The sequence below is a fragment of the Schistocerca nitens genome, chromosome 2, assembly GCF_023898315.1.
Source record: "Schistocerca nitens isolate TAMUIC-IGC-003100 chromosome 2, iqSchNite1.1, whole genome shotgun sequence".
Taxonomy (NCBI): Eukaryota; Metazoa; Arthropoda; class Insecta; order Orthoptera; family Acrididae; genus Schistocerca; species Schistocerca nitens.
The window spans coordinates 1,064,079,701-1,064,099,129 of record NC_064615.1 but is presented as its reverse complement, the minus strand read 5'-3'; positions in this window follow the sequence as shown (position 1 = coordinate 1,064,099,129).

Genomic DNA, 19,429 nt, shown 5'->3' with positions numbered 1-19,429 from the left:
AGCATTAAAAGTGTCATTATTAACAGGCCAGCAAAATGACAGCGTGTACACATTTAGAGACATCCTGCAATTGCTAGAGGTACACCAGGCAGATTATGCGTTTGATAATAAGAACTTTTCACGACATAACGCAAACCAGACAAACAATGCTAATTTTGAGCAAACACGATTTGGCAATAACAATCACAATAAACGCTTCCGCAGCGAAAATGAAAACTTTAATCGAGAATACACACAGGGATTTAATGAACAGCACTATAACAACAATGTACATTACAATTCAAGACAGCAACAAAGCCATCTAAATAACACGACACATGTTGTTGTTGTTGTGATCTTCAGTCCTGAGACTGGTTTGATGCAGCTCTCCATGCTACTCTAACCTGTGCAAGCTTCTTCATCTCCCAGTACCTACTGCAACCTACATCCTTCTGAATCTGCTTAGTGTATTCATCTCTTGGTCTCCCTCTACGATTTTTACCCTCCACGCTGCCCTCCAATACTAAATTTGTGATGCCTTGATGCTTCAGAACATGTCCTACCAACCGATCCCTTCTTCTAGTCAAGTTGTGCCACAAACTTCTCTTCTCCCCAATCCTATTCAATACTTTCTCATTAGTTTTGTGATCTACCCATCTAATCTTCAGCATTCTTCTGTAGCACCACATTTCAAAAGCTTCTAATCTCTTCTTGTCCAAAGTATTTATCGTTCATGTTTCACTTCCATACATGGCTACACTCCATAAAAATAGTTTCAGAAATGACTTCCTGACACTTAAATCTATACTCGATGTTAACAAATTTCTCTTCCTCAGAAACGCTTTCCTTGCCATTGCCAGTCTACATTTTATATCCTCTCTACTTCGACCATCATCAGTTATTTTGCTCCCTAAAGAGCAAAATTCCTTTACTACTTTAAGTGTCTTATTTCCTAATCTAATCCCCTCAGCATCACCCGATGCTATATACTCCTTCCACCTTTCTGCTTTCCCTTCATTGCTTAGAACTGGGTTTCCATCTGAGCTCTTGATATTCATACAAGAGGTTCTCTTTTCTCCAAAGGTCTCTTTAATTTTCCTGTAGGCAGTATCTATCTTACCCCTAGTGAGATAAGCCTCTACATCCTTGCATTTATCCTCTAGCCATGCCTGCACGACACATATACGACAGGAAACGCCGAACCAGTCTAACTTTCACGTGACTCATCGCCTAGAAAATGCGTCAGGTGAAAACAATTACATGGGTCAGCCGCAAAATACACAAAACGAACAAAGACAGCCTTTTCAGAGACACACGCGTGCCTCACCGTATAACCACAGTTATAACGACAGAAGGAGAGAAAACGAACACCGACCGCAAAGGACATTCTACAATGATAATTTTCATAGAAATTCAAACAGTGCACACCAACCAAGTCATCGTATGAATGTACCAATCACAAGATTACATCCGCTACCTACCGCTAATAATCAAAACGGTAGAACAGTACAGCTCATAGAAAACGCACAACACTCCCCGACAGAAAATGAAATGTCAGAACATTTATGACTAGAGATAGCCTGTGATGAATCTCTAAATGACGACACTATGGATAAGGACAGAGAAAAGATAACGATAGAGAATGCCATTACATTCTACGACGTGCGAGACACATTGTTACACGAAAAACCGATTATGCAGAAAACTTATATGCCACCCAATAATCCAGATAAATTTAAAGTCACAAAATAGTTCAGCAATAATTGATTCAGGCTCACCAATGTGCTGAATTAACAAAGACACATTTAACAGATGCAATAGCAATCATGATTACCCATTATACCCATTACACAAAACTAAAGTTAAGGGAGCATTTCCAGGAAAAAGCATTGAAGTCAAAAGACAGACACAATTAACGTTTGTTTTAGCAGGGCAAACTTTCCACAGCAATTGTTGGATTGTTCCACATTTAACAACTGATATAATACAGGGTGAGGCAGTGAAACGGCACGATTTCGATAGTGGTTGTCGGGCGCGGAGCGGGGTTGCGAGAGTGGGGGAAGTGACCTTGGGCGTCTAGAGTGGTGGAAGTTTCAGTAGCCATGGAGCGTTGGTCGAGTGCGCAACGTGCATATGCCGTAAAGGCATATTACAAAAACGCGGATAGTGTGGTTGGTGCTCAACGCGCCTTTCGTCGTGAATTCAACCTGCCGCCACGGGCTCCCGTGCCATCAAGGAAAGCCATTCTCCTTTGGGTTAAAACCTTTGAAGCTACTGCTAGCACAACAAAGAAAAGAGGCGGCAGCACAAAAACAATCCGGACACCCGAGAACATTAATCGTGTGCGCGAAGCGATGGGACAAAGTCCGCGAAAATCCGCGAGACGGCACAGTGCAGAACTTGGTCTCAGCAATCGATCAGTAAGACGGATTTTGAAGAGTGACCTTCACTATCATCCATACAAAATTCAGGTAGTGCAAGCCCTTAAACCTAATGACTACAATAACCGTATACGCTTTTGCCAGTCAATGCTTAACGTTATTGAACGAAATGAAGAAAGAGTGCATAACTTATGGATGAGTGATGAAACCCACTTTCACCTTAGTGGGTACGTAAATAAGCAAAACTTCAGATATTGGTCCTCAGATAACCCGCACGAACTTCATGAAAAACCTCTCCATTCTGAAAAAGTAACAGTCTGGTGCGCAATGTCATCTCGTGGAATCGTGGGGCCCTATTTTTTTGAAGATGAAGATGGCAACACAGTGACGGTAAACTCTGGACGTTATGCTGACATGTTGACCATTTTTGGTCTGCCTGGAATTGATCGACATGATCCAGATGCTGAAACACTCTTCCAGCAAGATGGTGCAACAAGCCATACTGCTAATGTCTCAATGGAATTGCTCAGACTTGCATTTCCACGACGTCTAATCAGCAGGAATGGCGATTTCCCCTGGCCTGCCCGTTCACCAGATCTGACGGCACCAGACTTTTTTCTTTGGGGCTACCTCAAGTGCAAAGACTTCCAGGAAAATCCACCAAGAACAAAAGAAGACCTGAAGGAGCGAATTCGACAGGAAATTAACAACATTCCAGTACAGATGCTACGAAACGTCATGGGACAATTTCATCTCAGGCTTAGACAATGTGTGCAAAACCAAGGACGACACCTCACTGACACCATATTTAAAAAATGAATGTTTTTAAGTTAAATCTTTAATTTCCACTCTTGTACTTGAGATCCATGTTCAACTATTATGAATTCACTTGTAAATAAATCTTTGGTGGTTTTACAAAATCGTGCCGTTTCACTGCCTCACCCTGTATTAGGAATGAATTTTCTCGTACAGTACAACGCAAAGATTGACTTTAAATCGTCATACCTAACATTACAGAAGGAAGACAGTGAAGTGGTAGTGAGATTTCAAAACACAGTATCCTCAGAAGAACAAAATATGCACAGGATCGAGATTATTGCAGATTATAAAGATAACGATTGTTATCTCACACTATACACGAATACACATAATGACGACATGGCAGAGGAACAGGAGTAAATTACACGCAAGGCTGGAGACAGTATAGCAGAAGACGGCGCAGAACGCACAGAATTAGAAAATATTCTTGTGCAACAAAAAACAGTTTTTAACAAAGTTCCAGGAACGATGACAGGATTTATTTACGAATTTCAGGTGAAACCACACGAGACTTTCAAAGCAAAACACTATCCAATCCCGCATATACACACAGAAGCAGTTAAGAAAGAGTTACGAGCAATGATTGATCAGGGTATAATTGAGCCAGCAGCAAGCCAATATATAAATCGATTACACATCGTTGAATCACTCCGTTTAGTTTTAGATTCACGTCAGGTTAATAAAATAATCATTACAGAAACTGACCGACCACAGACGTTAGAAGAGTTACTGCAAAAGTTTCATGGCACCTCTATGTATACCACCCTCGATCTCAAATCAGGATTTTGGCAAATCCAGTTGCATCCAAATTGCCTTAAGTATACGGCATTCCTTTGCTTTTGTGAATGTTTCCAATTTTGTAAACTTCCGTTTGGACTAACGATTTCGTCTGCAGCTTTTATACGAGGCATGAATACAATTCTCCCAGAAGATCCTAAAAACAAAGTTATTACATATGTAGATGACATTCTAATCGCAGCAGAAAACTGGGAATAGCACAACCACATCCTTCAACAATTACTGAATACATTCGAGCAGAACGGTGTAACTATAAACCTCCGTAAATCTGAATTTGGAAAAGCCTCAATAAAATTTCTAGGTCATATAATTTCACAAACAGGTATTGCACCAGACTCCGACAAATTGCAAGCATTGAAAGATATCGACATGCCAACAAATAAGAAGGAACTTCGGAGCTTTTTAGGCCTTATTAATTATTTTAGAAAATTCATTCATTATAAAGCATTAGACACACCCTTGCTATACCAGCTCACAAGTAAAAACACAATTTGGTCATGGAATGAAGACGCTGAAGATGAATTCGAGAATTTGAAAGAAGCGTTACTAAGGACACCTTTGTTATCACATCCTGACCCAACACAAAACTTTTCCATTGCAACAGATAGTTCAACTACAGCACTAGGAGTACATATTTTCCAGGAAGTAGAGGAGGACGGTAAGACAATCGTTAAACATATTGCGTTTGCAAGCAGGATACTTTTTCCAGCAGAGCGCAATTATTCTGTAACAGAATTAGAGACGCTATGCGTAGTATGGGCATTTAAGAGATTCCGTCATTATCTATATGGAAGACACACCACAGTATATACCGATCACCGAGCAATCCAGTTTTTATTATCAGCAAAACTTACGCATGATAGATTAAGCCGTTGGAAATTATATCTACAAGAGTTCGACTTTACTATTGTACACATTCCAGGCACGCAGAATATTGTTGCCGACACACTGTCGAGATCTATTCACCATAAACGACTAGAGAAAGAAAATACCTTCTGCCACAACAACCATGGTATTATGTATATCAAACAAGTAGCTTTCGAAAACTTTATATCATCAGCATTACAGGACATAGAGAGAGAACAGCAGAAAGATGAATCACTAAAAGAGATTGTAACGCTTTGGCGAGACAAGAGCAACGCAAAAATCAGACATAATTACACTATGCATCAAAATATTTTGTTTATTCGCTCGTACCCAGACAGCAACAATTGGCTTTTATGCATTCCAGAAGGGATCAGAAACAAATTGATACGGTATACGCACCTAAGCTATGCACATTACGGAGCTAGGAAATGCTTTCTAATTCTTCGACAAAATTGTCACTTCAACAATATGGAAAAACACATTCGCTAAGTTATAGCATCCCGCAAGGTATTTCAGAAAGCTAAATCATCAACAGTATCACATATTCCGCCACTGTATCCCATCATACCGGTTAAGTTAAGACACATGGCAGCAGTAGATCTTTGCGGTCAAATCTCCAGAACAAGTGAAGGTTATAGTTATATTCTAGTAGCTATAGAACTGACATCCAAATTTGTAACATTTTCTCCTCTAAGGAAAGCAACAGCTAGGTCAATATCAAGAGCATTTGTAAGAGATTTTCTATCAGTAGTAGGACATGTACAGAAGGTTACTTCAGATAACGGACCACAGTTTAGGTCAGAAACACGGAAACAACTGTTGGAGAGTAAGAACATAGCACCAATTTACATATCAAGATATCACAGTTCTTCTAACCCGTCAGAAAGAATAATGAAAGAGATCGGGAAACTATGTAGAATTTATTGCCACAGAAAGCATACAACATGGGACGAATACGTTTCACAGTTTCAGGAAGTAATAAATGCAATACCCAATGAGTCAACGATGCTCTCACCAACTGTAACACTGACGATTAAGACCCACCGAATAAACTTACTGAAATGATTACTTTTCCAAAGAAGCGTAGACTTCGTCATTGTGAGATAACAGACATGGCACTAGCGAACGTTAAACGAGCTGCAGATCGCCGGAAGAGACAGCAGAAGCAGGTAAGTAGATTACGCAAGTACGAGATTGGTGATAAGGTACTAGTCCGTACCCATCATCCGTCACATAAAGGGAAGAACCGATGCAAAAAATTTGAAGTTCTATACGCAGGACCGTACACAATTCGAAATATTCCGCACACTAATGCAGTACACATTGAGACACTCAGAAAAAAAAAAATCGAGAGGAAACCGTCATATGTCAAACATAAAGAAATTCTTAAAATAGAAAAACCTTCTTACAGGGATACATATAGACACAGTATATCAATGAGCATTTTGATACATTTCAGCAAGCCCGAACACAGTGAGCTACTAATGAGTTATTTACAGGCACAACAGGTCACCTCGACTCGACCGTAGATAATTGCACTCAACATTAATAGCAGTCTTAGAAGCGCACTCGCAGGACATTTATTTCACATTATGTAAGGTAAGTGAATCAATTAACAGGACTACTTTAAATGCAAATGTATAACACGTACAAATGATTTTCATACAGTAGTAACAATTAGATGTATTCTTTAACCCGCGCATGCAGCGTTGTTGTCGTAGTTCACCAAAATAAAAGTAGTTTTAATTATAAGTATTGAATATGGAGAAATATGGATAAATGCTTTACAGGTCATGCCGAGAGCTGACGCGATTTTCCAGATGCAGAGAGATGTTGAAGTCATGCCCTGCGCTTACGATTATTAACCATGAGTATTTTATTATAGGTAATACAGAGAGATATTGAAGTCATGCCGTGCGCTGATGATTATTTACAATGAATATTTTACTATAGGCTATGCAGAGAGATGACACGAGGTACAAAGGAGAGAGGGGAATGAAGATGTTAGTATGTAAGGAATATAATTTAGTAATGGTTTATTTTGATAACAGGTGACACAGCGCAGCGCAGCACTACGGATGGAGAAACCACATGAAACTGCTTACTATATGTACTTCGCTGTTGTTGTTGTGGTCTTCAGTCCTGAGACTGGTTTGATGCAGCTCTCCATGCTACTCTATCCTGTGCAAGCTTCTTCATCTCCCAGTACGTACTGCAGCCTACATCCTTCTGAATCTGCTTAGTGTATTCAACTCTTGGTCTCACTCTACGATTTTGACCCTTCACTCTGTTCTCCAATACTAAATTGGTGATCCCTTGATGCGTCAGAATATACCCTACCAACCGATCCCTTCTTCTAGTCAAGTTGTGCCACAAACTCCTCTTCTCCCCAATTCTATTCAATACCTCGTCATTAGTTATGTGATCTATCCATCTAATCTTCAGCATTCTTCTGTAGCACCACATTTCAAAAGCTTCTATTCTCTTCTTGTCCAAACTATTTATCGTCCATGTTTCACTTCCGTACATGGCTACACTCCATACAAATACTTTCAGAAACGACTTCCTGACACTTAAATCTATACTTGATGTTAATAAATTTCTCTTCTTCAGAAACGCTTTCCTTGCCATTGCCAGTCTACATTTTATATCCTCTCTACTACGACCATCATCAGTTATTTTGCTCCCCAAATAGCAAAACTCCTTTACTACTTTAAGTGTCTCATTTCCTAATCTAATACCCTCAACATCACCTGACTTAATTCGACTACATTCCATGATCCTCTTTTTGCTTTTGTTGATGTTCATCTTATATCCTCCTTTCAAGACACTGTCCAATCCGTTCAACTGCTCTTCCAAGTCCTTTGCTGTCTCTGACAGAATTACAATGCCATCGGCGAACCTCAAAGTTCTTATTTCTTCTCCATGGATTTTAATACCTACTCCGAATTTTTCTTTTGTTTCTCTTACTGCTTGCTCAATATACAGATTGAACAACATCGGGGAGAGGTTACAACCCTGTCTCACTCCCTTCCCAACCACTGCTTCCCTTTCATGTCCCTCGACTCTTATAACTGCCATCTGGTTTCTGTACAAATCGTAAATAGCCATACGCTCCCTGTATTTTACACCTGCCACCTTCAGAATTTGAAAGAGAGTATTCCAGTCAACATTGTCAAAAGCTTTCTCCAAGTCTACAAATGCTAGAAACGTAGGTTTGCCTTTTCTTAATCTAGCTTCTAAAATAAGTCGTAGGGTCAGTATTGCCTCACGTGTTCCCATATTTCTACGGAATCCAAACTGATCTTCCCCGAGGTCGGCTTCTACCAGATTTTCCATTCGTCTGTAAAGAATTCGCGTTAGTATTTTGCAGCCGTGACTTATTAAACTGATAGTTCGGTAATTTTCACATCTGTCAACGCCTGCTTTCTTTGGAATTGGAATTATTATATTCTTCTTGAAGTCTGAGGGTATTTCGCCTGTCTCATACATTTTGCTCACCAGATGGTAGAGTTTTGTCAGGACTGGCTCTCCTAAGGCTGTCAGTAGTGCTAATGGAATGTTGTCTACTCCTGGGGCCTGGTTTCGACTTAGGTCTTTCAGTGCTCTATCAAACTCTTCACGCAGTATGATATCTCCTATTTCATCTTCATCTACATCCTCTTCCATTTCTATAACATTGCCCTCAAGTACATCGCCCTTGTGTAGACCCTCTATATACTCCTTCCACCTTTCTGCTTTCCCTTCATTGCTTAGAACTGGGTTTCCATCTGAGCTCTTGATATTCATACAAGTGGTTCTCCTTTCTTTCTTCGCTATTCAAAAAAAATTTTTTCTTCATTGAACATGATAGCTTTTACATCAGATACATACATAGGAAAAACAGATTACGCCAAATGTCAGCATACCGACTCGCACTCTGCGTAAAATACAAATGTTTTCTCTTAAATAACAATGACTATGTGTGCTACACAACTCAAACATAATTTATAGTCGACTGACAATATGACTCGTAACTGACGACCACATTACCGAACATACTGAAGTCACAGAAAGTGACATAGTTTGTCAAAATAATTAAAAAAAATGTGAATTTACAACCTGTGAAGTAATATTACAGTGTCTTTATGTAATTATTTATATGAGCACTAGATTATGATTTATTTAGAGGAAATGTATCTGATCAAGTCACAGAAAGTGATAAAGTTTGTATAAAGGCACTTGCCTATTTTATTTAAAATGTTGATGCCTACATGTACAAACTAAATTCCACTTACAGAAATATTTGTTTATGTTATTGACTGTCACGTAATATGTATTGTAGGCTGAATTCACTACAGATGGAAAATGTGTTTTTTATGTAATTGTTTAAAACTATAAACTTTTTCTACAGTCATACAAGATGACATATTTTGTCCTTTTAAACGTAAAATAAGAATACGGTAAAGATAATTTTTATGAGCACAGAGGAAAGACATGATGTAAAATTTGGTAATAACGGTATCAACAATATCCGCGAAACTTTTGACAAAATGATTATACCTGTACCTTAATTCCTGTGCATCCCCTTGGTTATGGAGCACAAACAAAGTGAATAGTGACTCACGTTACTTCAATCTACGACGTTTTCTATGAGGGGTCGGCATACCAAGATGCACACCACAGTCATGATGTACGTCAATAGGTGCTTGCATACCAAGATACATACCATCACAACTAATGGACAATTGGAGTTGGAACTTGTACCTGATGTAGCTATGGCAACTCAGGCAATTCGACGGTTAACTTAGTGTTTGGTTACACTAAAACTATGGATCAAAGAGACGACGGAATCACATGGTGAAACCTGTTGTTGCGCTATGTGAGGGAAAGAAACGGAGTTTTGAGTGCATTCACAGACAGTTGCCAGTGCTTTGACCATGCTATCCAATTCCTTTTTTTCCCTTCCTTGAATATGGTACTAATAGATGCCAATTTATAATGAAACATAAACTATGTTCTAATTTTTGCCATCCATTACTATTAGAAATATAAATAACTCTTACTACCTGATGTACACTTCCAACTTACTGACTCATCTTATTTGTGTATTTTTATGTATACTGTTTTGAATATTCTCTTTGTTAGACTTAGGAAACTAAATTCTTATGACAGTATATGTATGTGCTTTATAGAAAAAAATATTCTATCATTAACTTACTTATTAATACACATATTTCTATAATCAAATTTTCTCCTTACGTCAAGTCCAAATGACTTAACGACGTAGGAAAATTTTAAGGAAACCCAGTGGAGGGTTATGTAAGACGTGTATATTTCTATTGTCTATTGTCAAACCACAATTTATGAAGGATGTTTATATTTTATGAATAGGATTAAGTAGGAATAATTAATATTTGTCATGTTGGAAAGAATTGTGCTAGCAGGGAATGTCTTCACCAAAATATTGTTGACAAGAGAGACCGCACATTCATGTAATTTTAAAAAGGGCGGGAGAGACCGCGTATAGATACATTTTAAGAAAAGAGGGGGAAAGACCGCGCATTGATACAGTTTGTAATGGTAGCAGGGATTGTCTGCACCAGAAAGAATTGTTGGCACGGGAGACCGCACTTTAGCGTTCGTAGGAAGGCAGTAGTAAGCCAGATGTGAAGCGAGTCGGTAGCAGGTCTGAAGCGACAGGTTGAGAGGAGCGGTGTGCCTGCCACCCACTAGCTATGATTTACAAGAGATTATAAACGGATGTACAGAGACATCAGCTAACTATTATCATAAGAGGAACTAATATTATTGAATTAATTTCTTGAGAAACTCAAGATTACTGAAGTAATGTTTGCGCATTGCTAGTTGAAAGATTATTGTAAAGAGTAAGCCCCATTTGAACGTTTGTAAAATCATTTCATTCGAGTATAATTAATTTTTGCCACCAATATTGCATTACTGATTATAATCCATCTCAAAAACCATCAACGTAAAATTTCGCAAAACTTTATTGTTGTCAAGAAAAAGTTTAACTATGAATTACATAACTTCCGTCAAATTAATTAAAGAATAACGTCAACTTTGCTATTAAAGTATAACGTCAGCTATGGTAATAAAAACAGCCACTTATTATGACAGCCCACCGAGAGCTAATAGAGGATAGTAAAACAAAGTAAGTATATTCATGTCACAGTTCGAAGTAGCAGTCAGATGGCGATAAATAGGTAAGGAACAGTTTTTGGTTATTGCAGATAACGACTGAGGTCCACGACGACGATACATTCTATGTTTCGTCGAAATAATCAGATAATAACTTTTAATAAGCATCAGTTAAATCTGTATCCGGAAATTGAGAAAGAGAATTAATTTCAAAGCAAAGATTTGATTTATTATTATTAAGCAAGAGGTAGAAATCCTAAGGAAAGTTTTCGTAGGATATTGTAGATGGGAAGGTTGAGTAACAAATGAGATATAGAGGAGACGGTTATTGCGTAACAAGAAAAGAGATATAGAGGAGACGGGAAGGTTTCACTTAGGGACATCCAATCAGTAAGACTCTTTAGTGAATCTACCGTGAAAATCGTCAATGTGAAAGACCAAGGGTTAGAGTAAACCTGCAGTGGTGCATCGGAATTTAATACTGGTCACCCAGGACAGGTTCAAAGCGCAGAGTGTGTGAGGTGCTACTTCCACTGGACAGAAGTCGGCATTGCGTCTTTTGTATTCAATCCCGATTCAACTTCGGTGTTTCCTCGTCAATATGAACCTCCACTGGTTACAATTAACCTGCAGTATTACATCGGAATCTACTACTGGACTCCCAGGAAAGGTTGAAATCACAGACTGTTTGAACGTTACTTCGTCTGGAAAGAAGTCGGCATTGTGCCTTTCATATTCATTCTGGATCGAATTTCTGTGCTTCATCGTCAATGTGAAGGGCCAAGGGTTACAGTAAACCTGCAGTGGTGCATCGGAATTTAATACTGATCTCGCAAAAAATATTCAAATCGCAGAGAGTTTGAGGCGTTTCTCCCCTTGTACAGAAGTCAGCATTGTGCCTTTTACATTTAATCCCGATGCAACTTCTGTGTTTCTTCCTCAATTTGAAGGTCCAAGGGTTACAGTAAACCTGCAGTGGTGCATCGGAATCTAATACTGGTCTCCCAGGAAACGTGTGAAGCACCGACTGTTCGAGATTTTACTCCCCCTGGACAGAAGTATTCATTGTGCCTTTTGTATCCAATCCCGATGCAATTTCTGTCCCTCATCATCAATGTGAAGCTCCAAGGGTTACAGTAAACCTGAAGTGGTGCATCGAAATCGACTACTGGACCCCCAGGAAAGGTTAAGGGCACAGACTGTTTGAAGCGTTACTCCCCCTGGACGGAAGTGGGAATTGTGCCTTTTGTAATCAATTCAAATGCAATTTCTGTGTTTCATCTTCAATGTGAAGGTCCAAGGGTTAAATTAAACCTGCCGTGGTGTATCGAAATTTAATAATGGACTCCCAGGAAAGTTTCAAAAAACAGACTGTTTCAGGCGTTACTCACCATGGACACAAGTCCGCATTGCGCCTTTTGTATCGAATCCCGATGCAAATTCTGAGTTTCATCGTCAATCTGAAGCTCCAAGGCTTACAGTTAATCTGCAGTGGTGCATCGGAATCCAATACTCGTCTCCCAAAAAGTGTTCAAAGCACAGAGGGTTTGAAGCGTTACTCCCCCTGGACAGAAGTATTGTGCCATTTGAATCCAATCCTTATGCAATTTCTGTTTCATCATCAATGTGAAGGTCCAAGCGCAACAGTAAAGCTGCAGCGTTGCATCGTAAATTACAATTGGACTCCCAGGAAAGGTTCAAAGCACAGTCTGTTTGAAGTGTTACTTCGCCTGGACAGAAGTCAGTATTGGGACTTTTCAGTTCCATCCCGATGCAAAACGTGTGTTTCATCGTCAATATGAAGGTCCGAAGGTACACAGTAAATCTGCCGTGGTGCATCGGAATCTACTATTGGACTCCCAGGAAATGTTCAGGGCATAGACTGTTTGAAGCATTACTCCCCCTGGACGGAATGGGAATTATGCCTTTTGTATCGAATCCCGATTCAAATTCTGTGTTTCATCGTCAATGTTAAGGTCCAAGGATTAAAGTAAACCTGCCGTGGTACATCGGAATCTACTACTGGACTCCCAGGAACGGTTCAGGGCACAGCTTGTTTGAAACGTTACTCCCCCTTGACAGAAGTCGGAATTGTGGCTTTCGAATTCAATCACGATGCAGTTTCTTTGTTTCATCGTCCATGTGAAGCTCCAAGGGTTACAGTAAACCTTCAGAGGTGTATCGGAATCTAATACTGGTCTCCCAGGAACGGTACCAACACAGACTGTTTGAAGCGTTACTCCCCCTGGACAGAAAGCAGCATTGTGCTTTTTGCATTGAATCCCGATGCAACTTCTGTGTTTCATCGTCAATGTGAAGGTCCAGGTATTACAGTAAACTTGCTGTGTTGCATCGGAATTTAATACTGATCTCCCCGATAAAGTTCGAACAAAGACTGTATGAAGCGTTACTTCTCCTGGACTGAAGTCAGCATTTTGCCTTTTGTATTCAGTCCCGATGCAATTTCGTTGTTTCATCGTCAATGTGAAGGTCCAGGCGTTTCTGTACACCTTCAGTGGTGCATCGGAATCTAATACTGGTCTCCCAGGAAAGATACCAACACAGACTGTTTGAAGCCCTGGACAGAAGTCGGCATTGTAACTTTTGTATTCAATTCCGATGCAGTTTCTGTGTTTCATCTTCAATGTGAAGTGCCAAGGTTTACAGTAAACCTGCAGTGTTGCATCAGAATTTACTACTGGCCTCCCAAGAAAGGTTCAGAGCACAGACTGTTTGAAGTGTTACTTCGTGTGGAAAGAAGTCAGCGTTATGCCTTTTTTATTCAATCCCGATGCAATTTCTGTGTTTCATCGAAAATGTAAAGGTGCAAGGGTTACAGTAATCCTGTCATGGTGCATTGCAATTTAATACTGGTCTCCCAGGAAAGGTTCAAAGCACAGAGTGTTTTAGGCGTTACTCCGCCTGGATAGAAGTCGGCATTGCGCATTTTGTATCCAATCCTGAAGCAATTTCTGTGTTTCTTCGTCAATGTGAAGATCCAAGGGTTACAGTAAACCTTCAGTCGTTCTTCGGAATCTGCTACTGGACTCCCAGGAAAGGTACCAACACAGACTGTTTGAAGCCCTGGACAGAAGTCGGCATTGTGACTCGTGTAATCAATCCCGATGCTATTTATTGTTTCATCTTCAATGTATTGGTCCAAGGGTTACAGTAAACCGACAGCTGTGCGTCGTAATCTACTACTGAACTCACAGCTATGGTTAAAGCACAGACTGTTTGATGGGTTACTTCGCTTGGACAGAAGTCAGCATTGTGCCTTTCGTTTTCGATCCCGATGCAATTTCGGTGTTTCATCGTCAATGTGAAGCTCCAAAGGTTACTGTTTTCCCTGGAAACTGCTACTGGTGTCACAGGAAAAGTTAGAAGCACACACCGTTTGAGACGTTACTCCCCCTGGGCAGAAGTTGGTATTGTGACTTTTGTATTCAATCGCTATTCAAAATCTATGTTTCATTGTCAATGTGAAGGCCCAAGGGTTACTGTAAAGCTGCAGTGGTGCATCAGAATTTAATACTGGTGTCCCAGGAAAGGCTCTTACACAGACTGTTTGAAGCGTTACTTCCCCTGCACAGAAGTCGGCATTGTGTTCTTATATTAAATCCCGTTGCAATTTCTGTGTTTCATCGTCAAGGTGAAGGTCCAAGGGTTACAGAGAGCTTGACGTGGTGCATCGGAATCTGCTACTGGACTCCCCAGAAAAGTTCCCAGCACGGACTGTTTGAGGCGTTACTCCCCGTGGACAGAAGTCAGCATTGTGACATTCGTATTAATCCCGATGCAATTTCTGTGAGTCATCGTCAATGTGAAGATCCAAGGGTTCCAGTTAAACCTACTGTGGTGCATCGGAATTTACTACTGGACACTCAGGAAAAGTTCAGAGCACAGACTTTTTGAGGCGTTACTCCCCCTGGACTGATGTTGGTATTGTGCCTTTTGTATTCAATCCCGACGCGATTTCTGTGTTTCACCGTCAATCTGAAGGTGCAAGGGTGACAGTAAACCTGCAGTGGTGCTTCGGAATCTGCCACTGGACTCCCATGAAAGTTTCAAACACAGACCGTTTGAAGAGTTACTCCCCCATTCAATCCCAATGCAGTTTCTGTGTTTCATCGTCAATGTGAAGGTCCAAGGGTTACAGTAAACCTGCAATGGTGCATAGGAATCTACAACTGGACTCCCAGGATATGTTACAAGCACCGTTTGAAGCCTTACTCTCCCTGGACGGAAGTAGGCATTCTGCCTTCTGTATGCAGTCCCGATGCAGTTTCTGTTTCGTCGTCAATTTGACGGCATTGTTACAGTAAACCTTCTTTGGTGCACCGCAATCAAATACTGATCTCCCCGGAAAGGTTTCAACACAGACTGTTTGAAGCGTTTCTCCCCCTGCACATAAGTAGGCATTGTGCCTTTTGTATCCAATCCCAATGCAATTTCTGTGTATCATCGTCAACGTGAAGGTACAGGGGTGACAGTAAACCTACAGTGATACTTCGGAATCCGCTACTGCACTCCCATGAAAGGTTACAAACACAGACCGTTTGAAGAGTTACTCCCCCATTCAATCCCAATGCAGTTTCTGTGTTTCATCGTCAATGTGAAGGTCCAAGGGTTACAGTAAACCTGCAATGGTGCATAGGAATCTACAACTGGACTCCCAGGATATGTTACAAGCACCGTTTGAAGCCTTACTCTCCCTGGACGGAAGTAGGCATTCTGCCTTCTGTATGCAGTCCCGATGCAGTTTCTGTTTCGTCGTCAATTTGACGGCATTGTTACAGTAAACCTTCTTTGGTGCACCGCAATCAAATACTGATCTCCCCGGAAAGGTTTCAACACAGACTGTTTGAAGCGTTTCTCCCCCTGCACATAAGTAGGCATTGTGCCTTTTGTATCCAATCCCAATGCAATTTCTGTGTATCATCGTCAACGTGAAGGTACAGGGGTGACAGTAAACCTACAGTGATACTTCGGAATCCGCTACTGCACTCCCATGAAAGGTTACAAACACAGACCGTTAGAAGCGTTACTTGCACATGGACAAAATTCGGCATTGTGCCTTTTGTATTCAATCCCGATGCAATTTCTGTGTTTCATCGTCAATGTGAAGGTACAAGGGTTACTGTAAACCTGCCGTGGTGCATCGGAATCTTCTACTGGACTTTCAGGAAAGATTCAAAGCACAGACCGTATGAAGCGTTACGCCCCTGGGCAGAAGTCGGCATTGTGGCTTTTGTATTCAATCCCGATGAAATTTCTGTGTTTCATCGTCAATGTGAAGTTCCAAGGGTTAAAGTAAACCTGTAGTGGTGCATTGAAATCTACTACCGGACACCGAGGAATGGTTCCAAGCACAGACCGTTTGAAGTTTTACTCCCACTGGACAGTAGTCGGCATTGTGCATTTTGTATTCAATCCCGATGGAATTTCTGTGTTACATCGTCAATGTGAGGGTCCACGGGTTGGGGTAAACCTGCATTGGTGCATCGCAATCTAATACTCATCTTCCAGGAATGGTTCCTACACAGACTGTTAAATGCGTTTCTCTCCCTGGACGGAAGTGTGCATTGTGCCTCTTGTATTCAGTCCTGATGTAATATTTGTGTTTCATCGTCAATATGAAAGTCGAAGGGTTACAGTAAACCTGCCGTGGTGCATCGGAATCTTCTACTGGTCTTTCAGGAAAGATTCAAAACACAGGTCGAATGAAGCGTTACGCCCCTCGACAGAAACTGGCATAGGTGGATTTTGTATTGAATCCCGATGGATATTCTGTGTTACACCGTCAATGTCAGGGCCCACGGGTTGCGGTAAACCTGCATTTGTGCATCGCAATCTAATACTCGTCTTCCAGGAATGATTCCAACACAGACAGTTAAAATCGTTTCTCTCCCTGGATGGAAGTGTGCATTGTGCCTCTTGTATTCAATGCTGATGTAATCTCTTTGTTTCATCGTCAATATGAAAGTCGAAGTGTTACAGTAAACCTGCCGTGGTGCATCAGAATGTTCTACAGGACTTTCAGGAAAGATTCACAGCGCAGACCGAATGTAGCGTTACGCCCCTGGACAGAAGTCGGCATTGTGCATTTAGTATTGAATCCCTATGGAAATTCTGTGTTACATCGTCAATGTGAGGGCCCACGGGTTGGGGTAAACCTGCATTGGTGCATCGCAATCTCATACTCGTCTTCCAGGAATGGTTCCAACACAGACTGTTAAAAACGTTTCTCTCCCTGGACGGAAGTGTGCAGTGTGCCTCTTTTATTCAATCCTGATGTAATTTCTGTGTTTCATCGTCAATATAAAAGTCGAAGGGTTACAGTAAACCTGCCTCGGTGCATCGGAACCTTCTACTGGACTTTCAGGAAAGATTCAAAGCAAAGACCGAATGAAGAGTTACGCCTCTGGACAGAAGTCGGCATTGTGCATTTTGTATTGAATCCCGATGGAATTTCTGTGTTATATCGTCAAAGTGAGGGCACACGGGATGGGGTATACCTGCATTGGTGCATCGCTATCTAATACTCGACTTCCAGGAATGGTTCCAACACAGACTGTTAAAAGCCTCTCTCTCCATGGACTGATGTGTTCATTGTGCTTCTTGCATTCAATCCTGATGTAAGTTCTGTGTTTCATCGTCAATATAAAAGTCGAAGGGTTACAGTAAAGCTGCCGTAGTTCATCGGAATCTTCAAGTGGACTTTCAGGAAAGATTCACAGCGCAGACTGAATGAAGCGTTACGCCCCTGGACAGAAATCGGCATTGTGCATTTTGTATTGACTCCCGATGGTAATTCTGTGTTACATCGTCAATGTGAGGGCCCACGGGTTGGGGTAAACCTCCATTGGTGCCACGCAATCTAATACTCGTCTTCCAGGAATGGTTCCAACACAGACTGTTAAAAGCGTTTCTCTCCCTGGACGGAAGTGTGCATTGTGCCTCTTGTATTCAATCCCGATATAATTTCGTTGTTTCATCCTCAATATGAAAGTCGAAGGGTTACAGTAAACCTGCCGTGGTGCATCGGAATCTTGTACTGGACTTTCAGGAAAGATTCAAAGCACAGACCGAATGAAGCGTTGCGCCCCTGGTCATAAGTCGGCATTGTGCATTTTGTATTGAATCCAGATGGAATTTCTGTGTTACATCGTCAGTGTGAGGGCCAACGGGTTGGGGTATACCTGCATTGGTGCATCGGAATCTAATACTCGTCTTCCAGGAATGGTCCCAATACAGACTGTTAAAAGCGTTTCTCCCCCTGGACGGAAGTGTGGATTGTGCCTCTTGTATTCAATCCTCATGTAATTTCTGTGTTTCATCGTCAATATGAAAGTCGAAGGGTTACAGTAAACCTGCCGTGGTGCATCGGAATCTTCAACTGGACTTTCTGGAATGATGCAGAGCACAGACCGAATGAAGCGTTACGGCCCTGGACAGAAGTCGGCATTGTGCATTTTGTATATAGTCCCGATGGAATTTCTGTGTTACATCGTAAATGTGAGGGCCCACGGGTTGCAGTACACCTGCATTGGTGCATCGCAATCTAATGCTCGTCTTCCAGGAATGGTTCCAACACAGACTGTTAAAAACGTTTCTCTCCCTGGATGGAAGTGTGCATTGTACCTCTTGTATTCAATGCTGATGTAATTTCTTTGTTTCATCGTCAATATGAAAGTCGATAGGTTACAGTAAACCTGCCGTGGTGCATCAGAATGTTCTACTGGACTCTCAGGAAAGATTCACAGCGCAGACCGAATGAAGCGTTACGCCCCTGGAGAGAAGTTGGCATTGTGCGTTTAGTATTGAATCCCGATGGAAATTCTGTGTTACATGTGAGGGCCCACGGGTTGCAGTACACCTGCATTGGTGCATCGCAATCTAATGCTCGTCTTCCAGGAATGGTTCCAACACAGACTGTTAAAAACGTTTCTCTCCCTTTACGGAAGTGTGCAGTGTGCCTCTTTTATTCAATCCTGATGTAATTTTTTTTTCATCGTCAATATAAAAGTCGAAGGGTTACAGTAAACCTGCCTTGGTGCATCGGAACCTTCTGCTGGACTTTCAGGAAAGATTCAAAGCAAAGACCGAATGACGAGTTACGCCTCTGGACAGAAGGCGGCATTGTGCATTTTGTATTGAATCCCGATGGAATTTCTATGTTATATCGTCAATGTGAGAGCCCACGGGTAGGGGTAAACCTGCATTGGTGTATCGCTATCTAATACTCGTCTTCCAGGAATGGTTCCAACACAGACTGTTAAAAGCCTTTCTCTCCATGGACATATGTGTTCATTGTGCTTCTGGCATTCAATCCTGATGTAAGTTCTGTGTTTCATCGTCAATATGAAAGTCGAAGGGTTACAGTAAACCTGCCGTCGTGCATTGGAATCTTCTACTGGACTTTCAGAAAAGGTTCAAAGCAC